Raw genomic sequence first — 20,940 nt, 5'->3', positions numbered from 1 at the left:
CAGTTCCTGCCTACTTCAGGCCAAGCATCCAATGCCAGGAGTAATACAGAAAGGTTTGAATTTGTCTTCATGCCAGTCTCACATCGGCTGTGGAACCTCAGGCAAGCCCCTTAACTTCTCTGGGCTTTGGCAAATGGGTCCGTGGGGGAGGAGAAGAGCTTACCTAGGAGGCAAGTGCAAGCCCAGCCCCAAGCCAGCACAAGCTGGTGTGGATCCGTGTGAGGCGAGGAGCAGGTCCCAGACGCTGCTCCCTGGCTGCTAAGCCAACCCCACCCTGTGAGCTTGGTGCTGCTGAAGATGCTACAGACCAACCAAGGTTGAGGGTGGGGTGGTGCTGGGCACACTCCCTCTAAGTCTGCCCCAGCCCTTCTCACCACCCATGGCCTCCACCTGCCCAAGGCAGGTGCCCCTGTTGCCCGTCTGGCACATCTCACATGCTTGCTTTGCAGACGGTGTTTTCTCAGGTGTGCTCCCCTTGGTTCCCACCTGCCCTTGTGAGCTCCTGGTGGGCCCTGGGTTTATGCTGAAGGCTAGGGGTCTGGCCAGAGGGTGGCTGCTCAGGCAGGGGTGGGGCGAGATGCCAGGGCCTTGAATTCCTGGAGGTGCAGAGGGAAGCAGCAAAGTGCCTGGTTCCAGGAAACACAAGTATCCACCCAAGTGTGGGTGTCAGGCTCCTTGTTTGCTTCTAGAACAATTTCTTGCAGCCCCTGCAGGGTTATGTTCTCTGGTTTATCTCAAAAGGGATTAGCTGACAGCCAGAAGCCACCAAGAGCTTCTCCCAGAGCCTCAGTTTTGCCGGCAGTGAAATGGGGAACGGATAGTCCCCTGCCACCTTCTCCCCGGGGGACTCTTTGGTCGCCACACTTGAAAAGCCTGGGATGAAAGGCGAGGATGGGATGAAAGGCCCTGCGGCCACTGACGCTTTCTCTGGAGTGTTTGAAGCCTTAGTGCTGCTGCTTGAGGAAGTGGTCAGCTGGCAGGTAGTTGCGAAGCCACCTAGAGGGTGCTGCCAGTGGGGAATTAGCATGCCAATCAGCCACACCTGGGGCGTGAGGATGCTGGGGGAGGCAGCCAGAGGAAACCTGTTAAGGAAGAGAAGCTGTCATTTCCCTGAGGAGGGGGGGCCTTGGCACCGTGTGCCCAGGAAGTGGGGCCCGGCGGCCAGAGGCTGGAAAGGCAGCCTCGGTCACCTGGACCAGGCCTTCCCTTCTCTGGGCCTCCCCTTTCAGATGTGTGAAAGGAGACAGAAGCCCTGCAGAATCTCCTGGGGACATTGTTTTACAATCCTAATGCCAGGCCATATCCCAGATGGAATGAATGTGCATTTGGGGAGGAAACCCCAGGACCAGGAATTTGTTCTGTTTGTTTTGCTTTTTTAAAGACTTATTTTTAAATTTTTATTATTTTTTTAAAGATTTATTTATTTATTAGTAAGGCACATATCCAGAGAGGAGGAGAGACAGAGAGGAAGATCTTCTGTCTGCTGATTCACTCCCCAAATGGCGACAATGGCCAGAGCTGAACCAATCCAAAGCCAGGAACCAGAAGCTTCTTCCAGGTCTTCCACACTGGTACAGGGTCCCAAAGCCTCAGGCTGTCCTCCACTGCTTTACTAGGCCACAAGCAGGGAGCTAGATGGGAAGCAGGGCTGCGGGAACATGAACCGGCACCCATATGGGATCCTGGCGCATGCAAGGCAAGGATTTTAGCTGCTAGGCTACTGTGCTGGGCCCAGGACCAGGAGTGTTTAAAGCACCTCATTGTTTCTGCTATACAACATGCCTGGGGGACTGGGATGGAAAGATCTAGACTTCCATGATGCCGCAGACACCACTCACTTTCTCACCACTTGAGTGGGCTCTGGGGGACTTCCAAGCACTTTGGGGATGTGCTCCGCAAGTTCGAGTCTTGGTTTCCAGCCACTTTGTCAATGGTGCACAAGAAGACAAAAGATGCCAGAATTAAAATAAATCCCGTCTGTCTTTTTTGTCTTTGGGGGAACTTTTCCTATCAGGTTTTATACTCCCCCTTAACTTGACTGGTTGGAAAGCCCAAGGCAAGAGGCAGAGTGGCAAGGATTTCCCTACCAGCTCTGGAACTGTCAGCAGCTGGGCGGGGGGGGGGGTGGGGGCAGGTGCTGAAGCTTGCATTTGGGCTCCCCTCCCTCTGCCTGTCCAAGACTCCAGGCCAGCATTCCCTTCTGTACTTGCCTGAAACAGACATGGATGGCAGCAGTTTTAGATGTTCACCAGTTCCTGGGAGGGTTCTAGACCCCAGCAGGCCTAGATCTTATGGCCTGTGTATGGTAGGGAGGGGTCCACCCACACCTCCCTGTGCCCTTCAGGCCCTGACAGCACTCTGGGGACTCCCGATTTCTTCTGAGGCCATAGCAAGGCCGGAGCTGCCCACCTCAGTGCTCCTCTGCCCCCTCCTGCCACTCAGGAGCCTCACGGAATGGAGCCAGAGCTCCAAAGGAACTGAGCCTTAAGGTGCCAGCTGGCCCTGTCCTCCAACACTGCATGGAAGGCCAAACCGATACTGCCTGGCTCTGCCAGGGTCTGCCTTCTGCTCAGCGTGCCCTCCTCCCTGGGAGTAGAGAATTTCCCAGCCCTGAGAGGAGTAAACCATCTGCTGGTTCACTCCTCAAGTCCTAGACACACCCTCTGTCTGACTTAAGCTTCCTTGGGGAAATGAGCTGGCCTCCCACCACTGGCTCGTTCACCTGCACCTGTGAGGTGTCCAGCTGAGCTGCAGTGTCCAGGTCCCTGGGAACACAACAGAGAAGAAACCAGCAAATAGAGGAGATGGACCACAAGGAGGGTTAAGTATGTAGGAATTGAGTGTGGTGTGGTTATACAGTTTGCTAGAAGTTGTATGAAGTGAAAGTACGAAGAGGAGGTGCTGATCAGTTCAGCTAAGATGCTGCTTGGGATGCCTCATCCCATAGTGAAGTCCCTGGCCTTGAGGCCTGAGCCAGCTTTGGGCTGACAACACACACTCTGGGAGGCAGCAAATCTTTGGGTTTCTGCCACTCACCTGGGAGGCCTCTTTGGAGTTTTCATTTCTTGGCTTTAACCTGGCCCAGCCCCAGTTATTGCAGGCAATGAATCAGCAGATTGGGGTGGGGGTTTGACTATGGGGTGTATGTGTGTGTGTGTGTACTTCACAAAAAATAAAGAACTCTAGGATACCTTAGTAATTAAAAAAAGAAAAAGTGGTACATGAGGAAATAGGGAGGGGATTACAGTTGTGGGTTTTTTGTTTATTTTTTGAAAGATTTACAGAGAGATGGAGAGAAGATCTTCCATCTGCTGGTTCACTCCTCAAGTGGTCACAACAGATCTGAGCTCATCCAAGCCCAGGAACTTGAGTTTTTTTCAGGATCTCCCACATGGGCGCAGGGTCCCAAAGCTTTGGGCCATCCTCAACTGCTTTCCCAGGCCACAAACAGGGAGCTAGATGGGAAGTGGAACAGCTAGGGTGCGAATTGGCTCCCATATGAGATGCTGACACATGCAAGGTGAGGACTTCAGCCACTAGGCTACTGTGCTAGGCACAGGATTATAGTTTTAAATAGGAGCTCAGGACTGGCTGAGCTCCCAGAGTATCTAGGAAAGTACCTGCAGGTGAGGCCGGAAGGGAATGCAAAGGCCTCAGGTGGGGGTGTGCCCGGCAGGTTTTCCTGGGTTGGGAAGCAGTGGGAGAAAGGCCAGAGAGGGAAAGGGCCCAGCACAGTGGGACCCCGTGTTGTGCAGCGGCTTTTGCTACTGCTCAGAGACGGGGAGGAGGAGCCATGTTACTCCACACAGAGGAGTGCCTTTGTGACAAGAGCTGGCGCTAGCTGGCCCTGGCTGGCTGTAGCTGTGTGCCGGTCCTGGGCACAAAACTATCCTGGATTTTGCCTGCTTTAACCTCCCAGTGGCCGCGTGGTAAGCACAGTCCCTCTCCCCTCCAACCATTTGTTTTCTTTCCTGAATGAGGTGAAATTTACATGGCACGAAACTCATCCTCTTACTGTATATCACGCAGGAAAATAGCACCCTTGCTGTGTGCACAATCTCCACCTCTCTCTGCTTCCAGGTTAGCTTCATGGTTGCTAAAGGAGCACCTTCCCGCCTCCCCCCCACCACCCCCTGACCCCACAGCCCCTAGTCCTTGCTAACTGCCACCCTGCTCTATAACTCTATGGACTTGCCACTTCTGGACAGTCCACAAAGACTCATACAAGGTGTGACCTTCATGCCTGGCTCCTGTCCTTGTGTAGTGTTTTCGAGGTTGGCCCAAGGTCCTTTCATGGCTCAATGATATTCAAGACTGTAGGTACTGCTATGGATGATACAGGTGACAATCCTGATGCTTTGGAGTCTGGATCAAAATAATGTACTGAAAACTCAGTCCTCCAGGCTTCTACTTAGAGACCGCACCTGACTGACAGCACATTCTGACCCCTTCACTACCATATCCCAACACTCCATCGCTGCTCCTTATCCATGTAGTGTGGGTATCCTACCAGCTGCATGTCTCAAACCCTTGCTGAAGATCACAGATCAATCAAACCTTAGCCGGGTGTCTCCCCTTTCTCCTAGGCCCATTTGTGGATTCTTTGGAGTAACCAGCACTAGCAAAGAATCCTGCCAATCAGTGCAGCAAGGACCTCCCACCTTCAACATTTGCCGGTGGCCCCCAAATGGTGTGGGAGCCTCCTGACCTGTCTGCAGTGAGAATCCTGTTTGGTCAGTTTAGCCCCCACTCCACTGCTCTAATGTTAGTCATTTTTCGCCATGATCCTTGCTCACTCAGCTGTCTGGTGGTAGAGTCCCATTTGCTTGTGCTGTATTCTAAGCTAAGCCCCATTCCCCTTCCTGCTGCAGGACCCCATGGTGGGGGTCACTGTACTTATGGCAGTAGGCTCCTGAATTATATCTTCTTTGCTGTATTTGTACCACTGTTACTGCTAACTTTCTCCTTTCCTCCTACCCCTGGCCCTTCTGAAAGATGCTTGCATGGAGGAGTTAATCATGCCTGTTTGCTATGCTTCCCATCGTCCCTCCCCTTGCCCTGACCAGGTCCCCAAGGGTGCAAAGGGGCACCTTCCCTGAGTAGGAAGGAAATCTAGACCCCAAGAAAAAGAATTAGTGGCTATAACTATGCTATCATAGCAAGAGATACCACAAGTTATCATGAAATGGAAAAAGCCAATTGCCAAACAGGATGCATACAAACACCATGGTTTTGTATGTGGTTTTCGTATGTTGCAACTATACTGTGTATGCTTGTGTTTATTGCACCTGTATAGAAGCATTCAGGGGAAAATTTCAGGGAAAGATATGTTAGAAATCTACCTCTGGTAAGTGGGCCTAGGAAGGCCATGCTTACCGGTTTCCAACAGTGCTGTGTGAATGTGATTTCACGATTAACTTAAAAGTAAGTCAGGCCTGGCATGATAGCCTAGCACCTAAAGTCCACATCTTGAACACGCCAGGATCCCATATGGGTGCCAATTCTAATCCTGGCGGCCCTGCTTCCCATCCAGCTTCCTGCTTATGGCCTGGGAAAGCAGCCGAGGACAGCCCAAAGCCTTGGAACTCTACACCCAAGTGGGAGACCTGCAAGAAGCTCCTGGTTCCTAACTTTGGGTCAGCTCAGCCCCAGCAATTGCAGCCACCTGGGGAGTTAATCAACAGAAGGAAGCTCTTCCTCTCTGTATATCTGACTTTCAAATAAAAAGAAATCAATCTTAAAAAAAAAAAAAGTAAGTCGGGGTGAACATTTGGTATAGCAGTAAAGTTTCTGCTCAGGCACAGCATCCATTGGTTTGACTAAGAGATGGGGTGGAGACAGAGCCCACTCAGCTATTGCAACTACCAGTGTGTGTGTAGGCTGATGTGGGGAACAGAGCCAGACCCCATACTGGCAAACACACACGAGTCAAGTCTGGGATCACCTCAGATGAGGTTTCTCTGGGGATCATCCTCCCCAACTGAATTGCTGGACTCAAAACTCCAACCATGGGGAAAACCGCAGGCTCTGTGGTCTGACTGTGGAGTGTATGTGTCAGAACTGAGTCTCCTCAGTGGCTTAGATGGAGCAGTGGACAGCATATCCTGGTGCACATGGAGGATGTGACAGTACATTGGGACCTGTAGAGGACGGCTGGTACCATAGCAGAGGAAGGAGCGCAGAACAAATTGGACAACTACCCCAGCCAAGTGGGGATAGCAAATATCTGGGTGAATGGAGACTCTAGGTGGACTGTGTCAGCCCATGGACCCTGGAGGGATTTCCTCATCCTTGGATCAGTGAGAGTGATAGCATTTCAGAAGTATCGAAACCATTTAAGCAGAATCCTTGCAGCATGCTTCACATCAGGGACCCTGGGTAAATGTCGGGTGGCCATTCCCCATTCTCGGGTACTGAAATGGTTGGGAGGCTGGGTGCAGCTTCTCCAGTTGTCTCTCCACTTCCCCCAGATACAGGAGGAGGAAAAAGTAAGTTTGTGGGCAGTGGTCTCACCCACTTTCCGCTAACCCTCAGGACAGATGTGTCCTGTATCATAGTACCAGGATTGGAGTCCTGGCCCTGCTCCCAACTCCAACTTCCTGCCACCGTGCACCTTGGGAGGGAGCAGTAGTGGGGAGATCTTTGTTTGTCTTTGTTTTTCTACCTTTCATATAAATATGATAAAGGGATAAAGGCAAGTTTTAAAAATGATAGAAATTAGTGAGAAATGGGGAATACCCCTTCATTGATGATTAGTATAAGTCATTCACATTTGTATGATCACATTAATCCTATTGTGACTAGAGGTTCTATTTATATTTGATACTCATTAAAATGCATGAAATATTGAAATAGGTTAAGTAGAGTTATATTAACATTAAGAACTGATACATAAAATTCTTAAGAATGGAAAATAAAAAGAAAATACTGCCCGATGCCATGCCCTGAGCAGTGAATCTTGTTTCCTTAAGGCTCATGGCTGCTCCACACCCTAACACCACAGCTGCCAGCCCTGCTTCCCAGGTAACTTGAAAGCTGTTGTTTCTTTTTGAAAACAACAACAGCAACCCAGTAGGTGGAACCTGGCGCACTGGCCTGGGCTGAGGCAGAGGGTGTGGCCGGCCTGCACTCTCGCAACTTGCAAGGTCTTTTTTTAATTGGCGTTGTATTTGATTAGCACCTTTATTATCTGCTGTCTGGCACCTGGGACAGCTACAGCCCTGTCCTCCTGTGCTGGGCCCTGCACACCACTTCTTCCTGGGCGTTGTTGGGACCTCCCACTGTTACCAGATGCAGTGAGACGGCTACTGCTGGCTGTTAGAACCGCCCAAGCCTGCACCCACGCCCTACTGCTTCTCTCAGGCCTGGTGATCAGCAGGCAAGATCTACGGCCTTCACCTGAAACTGAACTCTGCAGACCGCACCCTGGCCACTCACGATCCCACAGCCTCCCTTCCTCAGCACAAAGTTCCCTTGCCCTGCTGTTCTGATTGCAAATCAACCTCTAACTACTACAAATCTTTGAAAATTGAAGGAGTGGTGTAGCCAACACTTCAGAGTTCTCAGTTGCAAGACTCAAGCCGTCATCTCTCTCCCCTATAGATAACACCATTTTTCTTTTAGAGATTTATTTATTTATTTGAAAGAAGTACATAGAGAGAGGGACACACACACACATGCATACATACACACAGATCTCCCATCAGCTGGCTCGCTCCCCAGATGGCTATAATATCCAGACCAAAGCCAGGAGCTTCATCTGAGTCTCCAATGTGGGTGGCAGGGGCTCAGACACTTGGGTCAACTTCTGCTTTTCTCAGGTGTATAAGCAGGGGTTTGAAGTGCAGCAGCCAGGGCACAAATAAGTACTCATTTGGGATGCCAGCATGGCATGGCATGGAAACAGCTTTACTCTCTATGCCACAATGCTGGTCCCACAAAGTCATTTATTTCTGCCATAGAAAACATTTTGATGCCTGGGCAGGTCTTGAGGATTCTTTTTTTCCAGGAATCCTAACCCTCAAGCAAGAAATAAACAACTGACTTACAGGAGTCCACTTTGCCAGTGACACAATTCCTAAAAGAATGTATTTTCAGGCCCGGTGGTAGCTCAGTGGGCTGAAGTCCTCACATTGCACCTGACAGGATCCCATATAGGCACCTGTTCTAACCTGGTTGCTTCGCTTCCCATCTAGCTCTCTGCCTGTGGCCTGGGAAAGCAGAGGACAGCCCAAAGCCTTGGGACCCTGCACCCAGGTAGGAGACCAGGAAGAAGCTCCTGGCTCCGGGCTTTGAATCGGATCAGCTCTGGCCGTTGCGGCCACTTGAGGAATGAACCAGCAGATGGGAGATCTTTCTCTCTGTATCTCCTTCTCTCTGTATATCTGCCTGTACACCCAGAAGAAGCAGTAGATGGTGGCTCAAGTACCTACGTCCCTACCACTCATGTTGAAGACCTGAATGGAGTTCCTGGCTGCTGGCTTTGGTCTGACCCAGCCCTGACTGCTGCTGGCTTTTAGGGAATAAATCGGCAGATGGAAGGCTCTCTGTCTCTCTCGTTCTCATTCTTGCTCTCATTCTGTGTTTCAGATGAATAAATATATATTTTTAAAATCTGGCCAGCATTATGGTACAGTGGGTTAAGTTGCCAACTATGAAACCAACATCCCATGTGGGAGTTGGTTCAAGTCTCAGAACCAACTTCTGCTTCTGCTGCAGCTCCCTGCTAATGTGTATGGGAAAGTAATAAGGTCTAAGGGTTTGGGTCCCCGCCTATGTAGGGGACCCAGATGGAGTTCTGGGCTCCTGGTTTCAGCTTAGACTAGCCAGGGCCTTTGAAGCCATCTAGGCAATGGTCCAGCAGATGGACAATCTCTCTCTCTCTCTCTCTCTCTCTCTCTCTCTCTCTCTCTCTCTCTCCCTCCATCTCTCTCTGTTACTCTGCCCTTCAAATAAGTAATTTTAAGAAAGAAAACAAATATTCAATTCTAAAAATCATGTGTATTTCCATGAATCTTTTGAAGCTCCTTCATGTGAAGGGACCAGTATGTGTTTCCTGAATGAACATACGCAACAGCTGAGGTTCTGGTGAGAGGGGCAGGCTGCAAAAGTTCTAACAAAGCCTTGTCCCTTAATCTGCTCTTCAGGGACTGTGGACACCCTTGAAGGGCTGATGTGGTGGATTCAGTTCAGGAAATAGTCTCTGAGAGAAATAAAGGTAAGAAAGAAACGCCTCTGACCTTTACACCATGGCTATTAATTTATTGAACAAATGTTTATTCAGCATCTATTATGTGTTGGCTTCAGGAGGCATTTCAACTACCCTAGCGCTAGCAACTGACAAAAAAATCCTGCAGTAGACTTTGACAAAAAGATGGTTTTATTTATTTATTTATTTATTTTAAAAATTTATTTTATTTTTATTGGAAAGGCGGATATACAGAGAGGAGAGACAGAGGGAGATCTTCCATCTGATGATTCACTCCCCAAGTGGCTGCAGTGGCCAATGCTGCGCTGATCTGAAGGCAGGAGTCCAGATCTTCTTCCATGTCTCCCGCGTGGGTACAGGGTCCCAAAGCTTTGGGCCGTCCTCGACTGCTTTCCCGGGCCACAGGCAGGGAGCTGGAAGGGAAGCGGGGCTGCCAGGATTAGAACCAGCACCCATATGGGATCCTGGGCGTGCAAGGTGAGGACCTTAACCACTGTGCCGTCGCGCCGGGCCCAAAAAAAGATGGTTTTACATAAGCATACAATCATGTATGAAATCAAAAGGTTCTCCAAAAACTTAGCATCTTCCCAGAGACACCTCCACAGCATTTGGAAAAAAAAAAAAGGATGTATATGGTTAGAACAAGGCAGGTAGTACAGAAAAGGAGAAAATGGAAGGTTAAACTCCCTTCTCAACCATCCTGGCAATTTCTACTTGTCCCATCTGCATAAATATCTTAAGTCACATGAAAGAACCATACATGAAGTTCTGTGCTGGGCTTTTGTAACCATAATAACATCCTTTTGTGTTTTTTTTGCATACTAAGACATCCTCCTAGATGCTCCCGGCACCTTTTTGAGAGTACACACTGGGATGCCTGCATGGGTCACTTTTTCTGCCCAATGGGGATTCAGTAGATTCTGCATCGTAGCACTCATGCAGCCCTTGCCACCAGACTGGAGTTCTACTTGGTCCTCGCCTGGCTGGAGGAGAAGGTTGCAGGGCTTTGTGTCCCAGAGAGTAGTCCCTGTTGGGTTGGACTCCAAACGCACCGTGGCAGGGAGAGCAGATAGTATCCCCAGGAGCTCTCTGGTGCCAAAACTCTTGGGGCTTTCCCTGTAGCACATTCCACGCTGACAAAATGCGCTGTAGCACACAAGCACTTTCATAGTTCAGACCAGTGAGCCTAGATTTTCACTGAATGGCTTGGTGGCACACACTGAAGGTAGATCTTTCCCCTCCCGACAGACTGGCTTTTCCTGGGGGTAGAGCAGGAGCTGTGCTTTCTCTGGAAGGTTTCTATAAAAGTAGAAATAACATCCAGTGCAGAGGCTAAAGTCCTTGCCTTAAATGCTTCGGGATCCCATATGGGCACCACTTTTAATCCTGGCAGCCCCGCTTCCCTTCCAGTTCTCTGCTTGTGACCTGGGAAAGCAGTGGGGAGGACAGCCCAAAGCCTTGGAACCCTGCACCCATGTAGGAGACCTGGAAGAAACTCCTGGCTCCTGGCTTCAGATCAGCTCAGTTCCAGCCACTGTGGCTGCTTGGGGAGTGAATCATCAGATGGAAGATCTTCTTCTCTGTCTTCTGACTTTCCAAAAAAAAAAAGAAAAGTAGAAAGAAAGTTGGCATTTAGTGGACTGTGTCAGTCACCATACTGTGTTGTGAATATGTGAGTTGTGATAAATGCCCACAGCAATGCCCTGGCTAGGTACTGTTACTATAGTTCTATTTTATGGATGTGGCAATGGGAGTCCTGAGCAAGTGTGTCTCATGGACAGGATGGCACAACTGGATAGAACTGGCTCCAAAGTCACATGAATTAGCTTGAGAGTCCAGTGTGCTTGGCATGCTGCTCATGCAGCTGTTGAATGAGCTTCTCACAGGCCTCTGTGTCTTCTTCCTCAAAGGGCAATGGGACCCCAACATCCAATTCCAGAAGTGTTTCAGAAATAAAGGGGTCAGGATGTGAAGTGCCTGGCTTCTGGGATGTGCGGATGGAGTGGTGGCCTCAGTGTTTGGGGGCTTGGGGACCTGGACCCTTGGACTTTGGCCTTGCATGGATCCCCAGCCCCTCCCCACACACTCGAGGAACACTGTCAGCCACAGAAAGTGATGATGAGATGGCTCGTGGCAGCTTGGGCTCCACAGGCTCTGCACTTCAGGCTGACCTCACTGGCGCCGAGGCTTTGGGGAAAGCGGACCCGGCCACACATCCTCATTCCTCCCCCAGCTCCAGGCAAGGGTGCACCACCAGCATCCATGACTTAGCCTCTGTGACTTGGTTCCCCCTGAGGTTTCAGTGGGAACAAAGTTGTATATCATCCACAGCTGTTGGGAAGCTCAATAAGACTAAATGCACAAGAGTTCAGCCGAGCCCTGGCACCTACAGCGTGCTCAGTCGCACGTGCTGGCACTTTTTTTTTTCTTTTTTCTTTTTCTTTTTTTTAATTGGAAAGGCAGATTTGCAAAGAGAAGGAGATACAGAGAAAACTTTTGTCCACTGATTCACTCCCAAGTGCCCACAAAGGCCCAAACTGAGCTGATTCAGGAGACAGGAGCTTTCTCTAGGTCTCCCATGTGGGTGCAGGGTCCCAAAGCTTTGGGCCATCCTTGACTGCTTTCTCAGGCCACATGCAGGGAGCTGGAAGGGAAGTGGAGTGGCTGGGACACAAGCCAGTACCTATATGGGTTCCTGGTAGATGTAAGGTGAGGATTTAGTCACTAGGCTATTGCACTGGGGCCCTCACTGTCACTCTGTAAAGGCAAGTTCTAATAGTTAGAAAGCTAGTGAGCTGCAATTGAAATTCTGAAGCTTCCTGGCATTATCATGAAAGTTGCTGACTTTTCCATTTCTTCAAACATTGACTGGACATCTTCTGTGCCAGAACTGGGCTAGGTCTGTGAGCTCAATGCCTGTGTAGAGAAGCACTCCTCTGCCACATCACTGGGATAGGCAGCCTTAACCATGTAAGACCCTTGACACAGCTCCCTCCAAGTCCAGCCTGCCTCTCTTGAGTCCATTAGGCTGTGCCCCTCACATCTTGCTGCTTATTGACTTCAGCGAGATCTCAAGCCCGCCTTCTTCCTAGAGGCCTTCCTACACTGTACCAAGCAGTTATATCACCTGCTTTGCATCATCTTGTCAGCACTTGGGGACTCAATTGCCATTTTTCCTATTTGTTTACCTTTGCTGGTTTTCTCATTTTTTGCCACTTAATTTTTTTTTTTATTATTTTACATACAGAAGGAGAGACAGAGAGATCCTCCATCCACAGGTTCACTCTCCAAATGAGCATAATGAGATGAGATGGCCAAAGAGCTAGGAACCAGCAGCTTCCTGGGGATTTTTCATGTGGGTATAGGGTCCCAAGGCTTTGGGCCATTCTCTGCTGCTTTCCATAAGCATGACACTGAATGGGAAGTGGAGCAGCCAAGAATAGAACTGGTATCCACGTGGAATACCAGTGCCTGCAGGTGAATGGTTAGCCTGTTGAGCCACGGCACTAGCTGCTTGTTGCCAGTTTTCTAGAGAACAACTCAGTGACCCCAGACACTGTGTGAGGAAGTGAAAGACAGCATGCATGAGGAGTCGCAGGTCATGTTCTTCCGGGGACTTTGGTTAGTCTAGCTTGGCCACCTGGGAGTTCTAGTGCAGGTACAAGTGTGGCAGCGTAGCCCTGTAGGAAACTGTGATGAAGCTGAGGGGAAAAAAAAAAGCTTGAGATGGTTTCAGGACAAGTGAGTGATGGAGCTTGTTTTGGAGCTTTAGTTCTGTGTTCTTTCAGGAGTATGTTCCTGAAGCATACCCGTGAGAGCACAACTGGATTTTGTGGGATCTGACACTTATACAGGTATGGTAATGGATGGTGTCTTTAAGAAAAAGAACAGAAAATGCAGTATAAGAATTGATGCTTCAGTAGAATGAGAGGGGAAAAAAACACACTTTAAAGTTCAGCTATTAAAAACCTAGGAACTCAAAATCCAAATAACACAGTAATGATTACAGCTGTTATTATTTGTTGAACTACTTGATTTCCTGACACAGCTATTTTTTTTTGCCACATGCTCCTTAGTTTCCATCTGATAACATCTGCATAACTTAAATTTCCACAGACTGAAGAGAGAGAAAATACAGTCTGTCCATCTACATGGCTGACTGAACTTGGGTTTCTATAATGATCATGTGGAAAATGTCTTCCTCACAGCTCATTGTCTGGGGTAGCTCCGCCAAGAGCCTCAGTGGCCACTCCTCTTCCCCATCTCAGCTGCATTTCTCTTCTCCCACCCAGGCTCAGGTGGCCTTGGAGTGACCAAAGATGCCAAGCAGCCCCTCACCCTACTGGAGCAGAGCTACCGCATCTAGCCAGCAGGGGGCGCGAGGGACGTTCAAGCCTAGGCCTCAGTCTATTTTTTGAACAGATCTTTGATACAAGGAGATCTTTGATCTCCTCTAGTTGGAAGACACTGTGTTGTAATCACCATCACCACTGTGATAGGAATATTAGTTTCCAGGACAAATGGAAGACTTTTTTCCCCCAGTAATAGGACTATAGGAAATGTTTCCCTATACTTGAATTCCTTTGGCTAGAGTTTTTCTTTTGAATCTGAAAGCACCGACATGACTTATTGGTGGACAGTGGCCCTTAGGAGTGGTTTGGGGAGCAATGGTGATAGTAGCGATAGCAAAACAACCTTATCTATTTAGGCTCTGAAGCCCTTTTGCTGAGAGAAGTGACAAGACCCAGAGAGAAGTCATGTCCACTTTTACAGATAAGGAAATAGAGGCCCAGGAAGTGGGCTTAAAGTCCCTACGCTGACAGGTGCCTCCTTCATCTGCCTGCCCTCATCTGCTCGCGGACTTGCTTGACTCAGTTCACTGTACACCCAGCGTCCTCGCTAAGGGGGCTGTCAGAAGCTTCCATTTGGCCTTCTTGCTGCTAGCCACTTCTTCCATGGCATGATTCCACCAGCTCCCCCTGCTTGCGGGACAGTCTCCTGTGGCCGGCTTCTACCTCGTTCCGCTGTTCATTTCCTGTCCGCTTCCCCTGACTCCACCGACATTAACGGAACATGCCCAGTCCTGCTGACTCTCAGGACTTCATCAAAAGACGCTCCTTCTGCCTAGAATGTCATTTCTAAATTCTTCCACTGTAAAACCCACACCGGGGCAGTGGGGGGAGGGGAATTTGCTCTTTTTCTTCTGTTTTAGCAAGTTACAATATGAACGCCTTACAGTGGTGCTGAATGTTTTGGCCACTAAACAGGATGGTGTTAGGGTCAGGGCCTTCGGGGAGTGGTGAGGTCATTAATGTGGAGCCTTCAGAGGGTCTCCTCCTACAAGAGACCCCAGAGAATTTGTGTGTGAGGACACAGTCAGAAGGGCAAGACCCCAGATCTGCTGGCGTCCTGATCCGGGACTTCTCCCACCTTCGAGATAGTGAGAAATACATTTCTGTTAACTGTAAGCCACATTGGCTATGGTCTCCTGTTACAGAGGCAGGACTGGACCCAGATGAGTGACCAGCTTGGTGAGAACCTCAACTGCTAGAGTTCAAACCTGGTCATCAGTTTGCACGGCTCACTTTCAGGTTCCTGCTGTGTGGAGCATGGTCAGATGTCATGAGTGGCTGTGTCTGTCATATGGGGGATGCCCTCTGGGCAACCCTCGTTCTCCGCTGTCAAACCCTGATGCTGGGCCCACGATTGCCAGATTGCATTCATTTTTTTTTTTTAAACCTTAGCCATACATCTAGATTTTTACATTTAAATATCCAATTTTACAAACCTAGCAACAGACTCAAGTTTAAAGCTTGGTAGGCACCAGCTCCTGTAGGTTTAATGAAAGATGTTAGTTGGCGCTTTATCTTGTGATATGCGCACAGCCCCTCCCTGGTGGCTCACCCCTCTTTTCCATTGTGATGGGACACTGTGTCTAACACTGCTCAGCTTTTCTTAAAGCTCCGTATATGTCATACAGAACTTCTGCTCAGTGATGTGAATCCAGTTTTCTCAACAGCCTGAAAGGTGGGTGCTATAATTATTACCCTTCTATAAAAGAGGAAACAGAAGTTCAGCAACCTGCTCAAGGTGACTGAGTAGGTAAAAAAAATCCCAGCGTTTGCAGCCTCACCCTGACCCGTCATGCTGCTGCCCCACCATGGTCTTTCCTGCTGGACACAGGCGTCTTCGTTTAGACACTGCCACCCCTCATCTTCATGCCTCCTACCACACCTCGTATCCTGGGCTCTCCTCCAGTGTGGCTCAGCTGAATGACCATTATAGGTCACAGTTGCAATCACACCTCCATTCATTCACCCAATAAAACACTCTGCATACGACGAGGTTTCCCAATGTCTTGTGCTGGCAATGGTGGGAGTGACTATGACCTTTGCCTTCCAGGTGCTTGCAGTCAATTTGCACAAAACAGTCTTCATTCCTCAAGGAAGCTGCGCTATTCAATTTTATGACCGATGGCAGCGTTTTCCTAGGCGCTGAGCACCAGTTCTCCCATTAATGCCAGGAACAGAATGCTGAACTCAGTGCTTCTCTGGCAATGTAATAGTATTTAACAGAGGGAGTCGAAGTATGTGACACACAAAAAAAAGGAGAGGTGGATTTTAGGGAAGAAACTTTAGAAAACAAGTTTAGAAATGGTGGTCCTCGGGCCCGGCGCGGTGGCACAGTGGTTAAAGTCCTCACCTTGCACGCCTGGGATCCCGTATGGGTGCCGGTTCTAATCCCAGCGGCCCCTCTTCCCATCCAGCTCCCTGCCTGTGGCCTGGGAAAGCAGTTGAGGACGGCCCAAAGCTTTGGGACCCTGTACCCGCACGGGAGACCCGGAGGAGGCTCCTGGCTTCAGATCGGCATAGCCAGCATCGGCCGTTGCGCTCACTTGGGGAGTGAATCATCGGACGGAAGATCTTCCTCTCTGTCTCTCCTCTCTGTATATCTGCCTTTCCAATAAAAAAATAAAATAAATCTTAAAAAAAAAAAAAAAGAAATGGTGGTCCTCTACCTGGAAAATGAGTGGATGGGATGGAGCCCAATCGGAATTTACACAGCAGAGTAGGTAAGCTGGAAGTGTTCTTGTGTGGGTAAGAATGGACTTAGAGAAGAGATTTCAAAGGTTTCTGAAAACAGCACTCTATGGTAATACCGTGGACCTCCTCATATCCAAAAGATGAGAGATTAGAGACAAGTCTCAGGCCTAGTGCAATGCTCGATTCACTAATCCTCCCCCTTCAGGTGCCCGGATCCCATGTGGATTCTGGTTCATGTCCCAGCTGCTCCACTTCCCATCTCGCTTCCTGCTTGTGGCCTGAGAAAGCAGCAGAGGAAGACCTGATACCTTGGGACCCTGAACCCATGTGGGATACCCAGAGGAAACTCCTGGCTCCTGGCTTTGGATCGGCTCAGCTCCAGCCATTGTGGCCATTTGGGGAGTGAGCCAAAAAATGTAAGATCTTTCTGTCTCTCCTTCTCTCTGTAGATTTGCTGTCCCAATGAAAGTAAATAAATCTTAAAAAAAAAAAAAAAGTCTGCAAGGGAATGCAACTGTCAACACTAGACCTCCTCAGTGGCTTTGACAAAGCACTGACCCGGAGGCACATGGAGGCTATGTCAGACCCCTGGAGCCTGCAGAAGACACCTGTACCATAGCAGAGGACAGAGGGCAGAACAAATTGATCAACTGCCACAGTGAAGCACAGCAGCAAATATCTGAGCAAATGGAGATTCAGAGGGGAATTGTGTCAACCAATGGACCTTGGAAAGGTTTCCTCATCCTTGCATCTGCAAGATCAACAGCATTTCAGAACTATTGAAACCACCTGAGCAGAACTCTTGGGGCATGCTCCACACCAGGGACTTGGGGATGACATTGATCTCCATCCCCGGGTGCTGAGGCGGTCGGGGGGCTGAGTGTGGTTTCTCCCCTCGTCTCTCCCTTTCCCCCAGATACAGGAAGAAGGAAAAGAAACAAAGGTCTCACCCTGATCCTGGACTGATCAACTATGTAAACATTATAAAAAAAAAAAGATTTATTTGCGAGGTAGAGCAGGAGTGAGTGCGCCAGCAAGAGAAAGAGATTCCATCAGCTGATCATTCCCCAAATGGACAAAACAAGAAGCCAAAAACTGCACTTGGGCCTTCAGCTGGGTGGGAGGGACCCAAGGGATATTAGCAGGAAGTTGGATGGCAAAGTGGAGCTGGGACTCTCAAACTAGCCCTCAGATATGGCAATTGCAGCTTAACCTGTCACACTGGCACCTGTTTGTTCTCATGATTGTAGTAACGGTTTTGCAATTATATGCATATTTCAAAACCCATCAAATTGTAAGCTTTAGTATTTGCACAGCTATACATTAATCATACCTCATTAAAGATGCAGAGGAAAAGTCTCCTAGACTCTTGGCTCTCAGAGTAGCACCCATGTCATCAGGAAGAGTTCTGGAAGGCATACTCGCAGGCCTCCCAGCACACCTGCTGCTCAGGGCCTTGCAGGTGGTTTCCATCCACGTGGCAGTGGGCCTCTTGTTCTAGTGAGTGCCTGCACCTCATCTCCTACACTGAGTAGGGAAGGTATGGCCTTCCATCTTTTTTGGGCACCAAGAGGAATGACCCACAGCACGGCCTTTCAGGATTCTATTCTGAAGAGATTTAGCTGTTTGTTCTGGAAGATGTTTGGATTTTTGAGGAATATTCAATATGCTCAATTCCAAGACAATAAAAATATCAATAGATTAATTTTTTATCATGTTTTATCTGTCTTCCTACATACATCCTACAGGTTTTAGTATCCATACTCACTTTTACAGTAACTTCTTTTTTTTTTTTTTTTTTTAAAGATTTATTTTTATTATTTTTTATTGGAAAGGCGGATATACAGAGAGGAGAGACAGAGAGGAAGATCTTCCGTCCGATGATTCACTCCCCAAGTGAGCCGCAACGGGTCGATACTATGCCGATCCGAAGCCAGGAGCCTCTTCTGGGTCTCCCACGCGGGTGCAGGTTCCCAAAGCTTTGGGCCGTCCTCGACTGCTCTCCCAGGCCACAGGCAGGGAGCTGGAAGGGAAGCGGGGCTGCCGGGATTAGAACCGGCGCCCATATGGGATCCCAGGCGTGCTAGGCGAGGACTTAACCACTTGCGCCACCGCGCCGGGCCCACAGTAACTTCTTTTTACAGAAGAAATGCTTACACCATGGAAAACAATATCTATAATTCTATGAAGTAAAACTATGCTTACCCATCTCATTATCACCCTCAACAGATATTGAATAAAAAGGGCAGGGCACTGGGTCATACAGATAAATGTATGAAATATATCTATCTATATCTGTAGATATTCATATGTTCCTTGTTATATGCCTCCTTTTAAACTACTTCATGTTAGCCCTTGAGATCTAAACTAAGTTGGAAAAACCTAGGGTTTGTTGTGCTAGCACTGGTTTTGGGACTGAGTTTGCTTTAGCTCAGGGCCTCTTATGGAAGCTCTTTCCAAGGGCCATGAACGGCCCTAGCAGTGTATGCACAGAGTCAACTGTTTCTGTGAAGGTTTTCTTTTAAATTTTAACCTTATTTTTTAAAATATTGGGGCCCAATGTAGTACCCTAGCAGCGAAAGTCTTTGCCTTGTATGTGCCAGGATCCTATGTGGGTGCTGGTTCACGTCCCAGTGGTCTAGCTTTCCATCCAGCTCCCTGCTTGCAGCTGGGAAGGCAGTCAAGGATGGCCCAAAGCCCTGGGACCCTGCCCCTGCGTGGGAGACCTGGAGAAGGCTCCTGAACCTGGCCTTGGATCAGCTCACAATGGAGCCATGACTCCAGCCCAAGCATGGGCACTCTGATATAGGACACGGGCTTCCCAAGCAGCATCTTAACTAACCGACACATCAAGTGCCTGTCCCCTGTGTTACTGTTTTAAAAGTTAGCTGTTTTAGGGGTTGGCATGGTGGCTTAACAAGCTAATCCTCCACTTGCAAGTGCCAGCATCCCATAAAGACTCTGGTTTGTGTCCGGGCTACTTCCCACATAGCTCTTTGCTTATGGCCCGGGAAAGCATCAGAGGATGGCCCAAGGCCTTGAGACCCTGCACCCATGTGGGAGACCCAAAGAAGCTCCTAGTTCCTGGCTCAACTGTGGCTGTTGTGGCCATTTGCGGAGTGAACCAGCAGATGGAGGATCTTCATCTGTCTCTCCTATTCTCTGTTAATCTGCCTTTCCATAATAGTAGCAAAAAGAGTTAGCTGTTGTGCCTGGTATGGAAGCCTAGCGACTAAAGTCTTCTCCTTGAACGCGCTGGGATCCCATATGGATGCTGGTTCTAATCCTGGCGCCCCACTTCCCATCCAGCTCCCTGCTTGTGGCCTGGGAAAGCAGTCGAGGAAGGCCCAAAGCCTTGGGACCCTATACCCGCATGGGAGACCCAGAAGAGGCTCCTGGCTCCTGGCTTCAGGTCAGCACAGCACCAGCCATTGCAGTCACTTGGGGAGTGAATCATCAGACAGAAGAGCGTCCTCTCTGTCCTTTCTGTATATCTGACTTTCCAATAAATAAAAATAAACAAATCTTTTTAAAAAAAATCTTAGAAGAGTTTGTTTCAGAATGCTGTGTGTTTCTCCCTTCTGTACATTAGGAGTTGTTGGAATGGCAATAGACATTGGAGAATCCAGCTAGGGCAGCGATGGTTGCATAAGGGACACATTTAGCTTGGATTTAAGGGCATGCATTTAAGTGGTTTGAGGTCACTTCCGTGTACTGTTCAATTATTGCTCACTGTGGGTGTGGGAATGGCTTTCTGGGATACACTTACTGCCCATTATGCCAAAGTAGCCAGCACCGTGTCACAACAGTGCAGGGCCAGAGGGCAGGAGCTCTGTGCTGTCTGGCACAGGAAGTATGTGGGTAGTAGACAAGAACTAAGGTTAGAAAGAAAAGGAGAAGCTGGCTATAGAACGTCTTTCCAAACACCAGAAGGGGAAATTTATAAGCAGAGGAATTGATTCTTTCAACGCTTAATTAGATGGGAGTTTCTCACTCATAAAAAAATATGAAACTGGCATCCATTCAATCATAGAGGTAGTATATTTTTTTATGTGAGCTATGTGAATAGGGAAGTTAGAAGTTCTGTTTATAGGACATAAACTTGTAATTTTACTACAGTTGATCTGTTTATATGCAACAATATGTGCTTCATTTATCTTAATAAATCAGATTGTTAGAATATAACAGATAAATCTTTTAAAAAAATTATTTTTATTGTAAAGTCAGATATACAGAGAGGAGGAGGAGACAGAGAGGAAGCTCTTCTGTCCGATGATTCATTCCCCAAGAGACTGCAATGGCCGGTGCTGTGCTGACCTGAAGCCAGGAGCCAGGAGTCTCTTCTGGGTCTCCCATGCGGATATAGGGTCCCAAGGCTTTGGGCCATCCTGGATTGCTTTCCCAGGCCACAAGCAGGGAGCTATGGGAAGCAGGACTGCCAGGATTAGAACCAGCACCCATATGGGATCCCAGCGCATTCAAGGAGAAGACTTTAGCCACTAGGCTACCGTACTGGGCCCAGCAGATAAATCTTAAACTGAATAATCTCTCTCAGACACCAGTAACAAACAAATAAACAAAAAAACCCCACACATAATGGGCAAATACTGTGGTGTAGTGGTTAAGTCACTGTTTGGTATAGTTATTCTTATATAGGAGTCCTAAAATGGAGTACCATCTCCAATTTTA

The sequence above is a fragment of the Ochotona curzoniae genome, unplaced genomic scaffold, assembly GCF_017591425.1.
Source record: "Ochotona curzoniae isolate NIBS_2020 unplaced genomic scaffold, NIBS_Ocur_1.0 scaffold_4683, whole genome shotgun sequence".
Classification (NCBI taxonomy): domain Eukaryota; kingdom Metazoa; phylum Chordata; class Mammalia; order Lagomorpha; family Ochotonidae; genus Ochotona; species Ochotona curzoniae.
Note: the sequence above shows the minus strand (reverse complement) of the source record.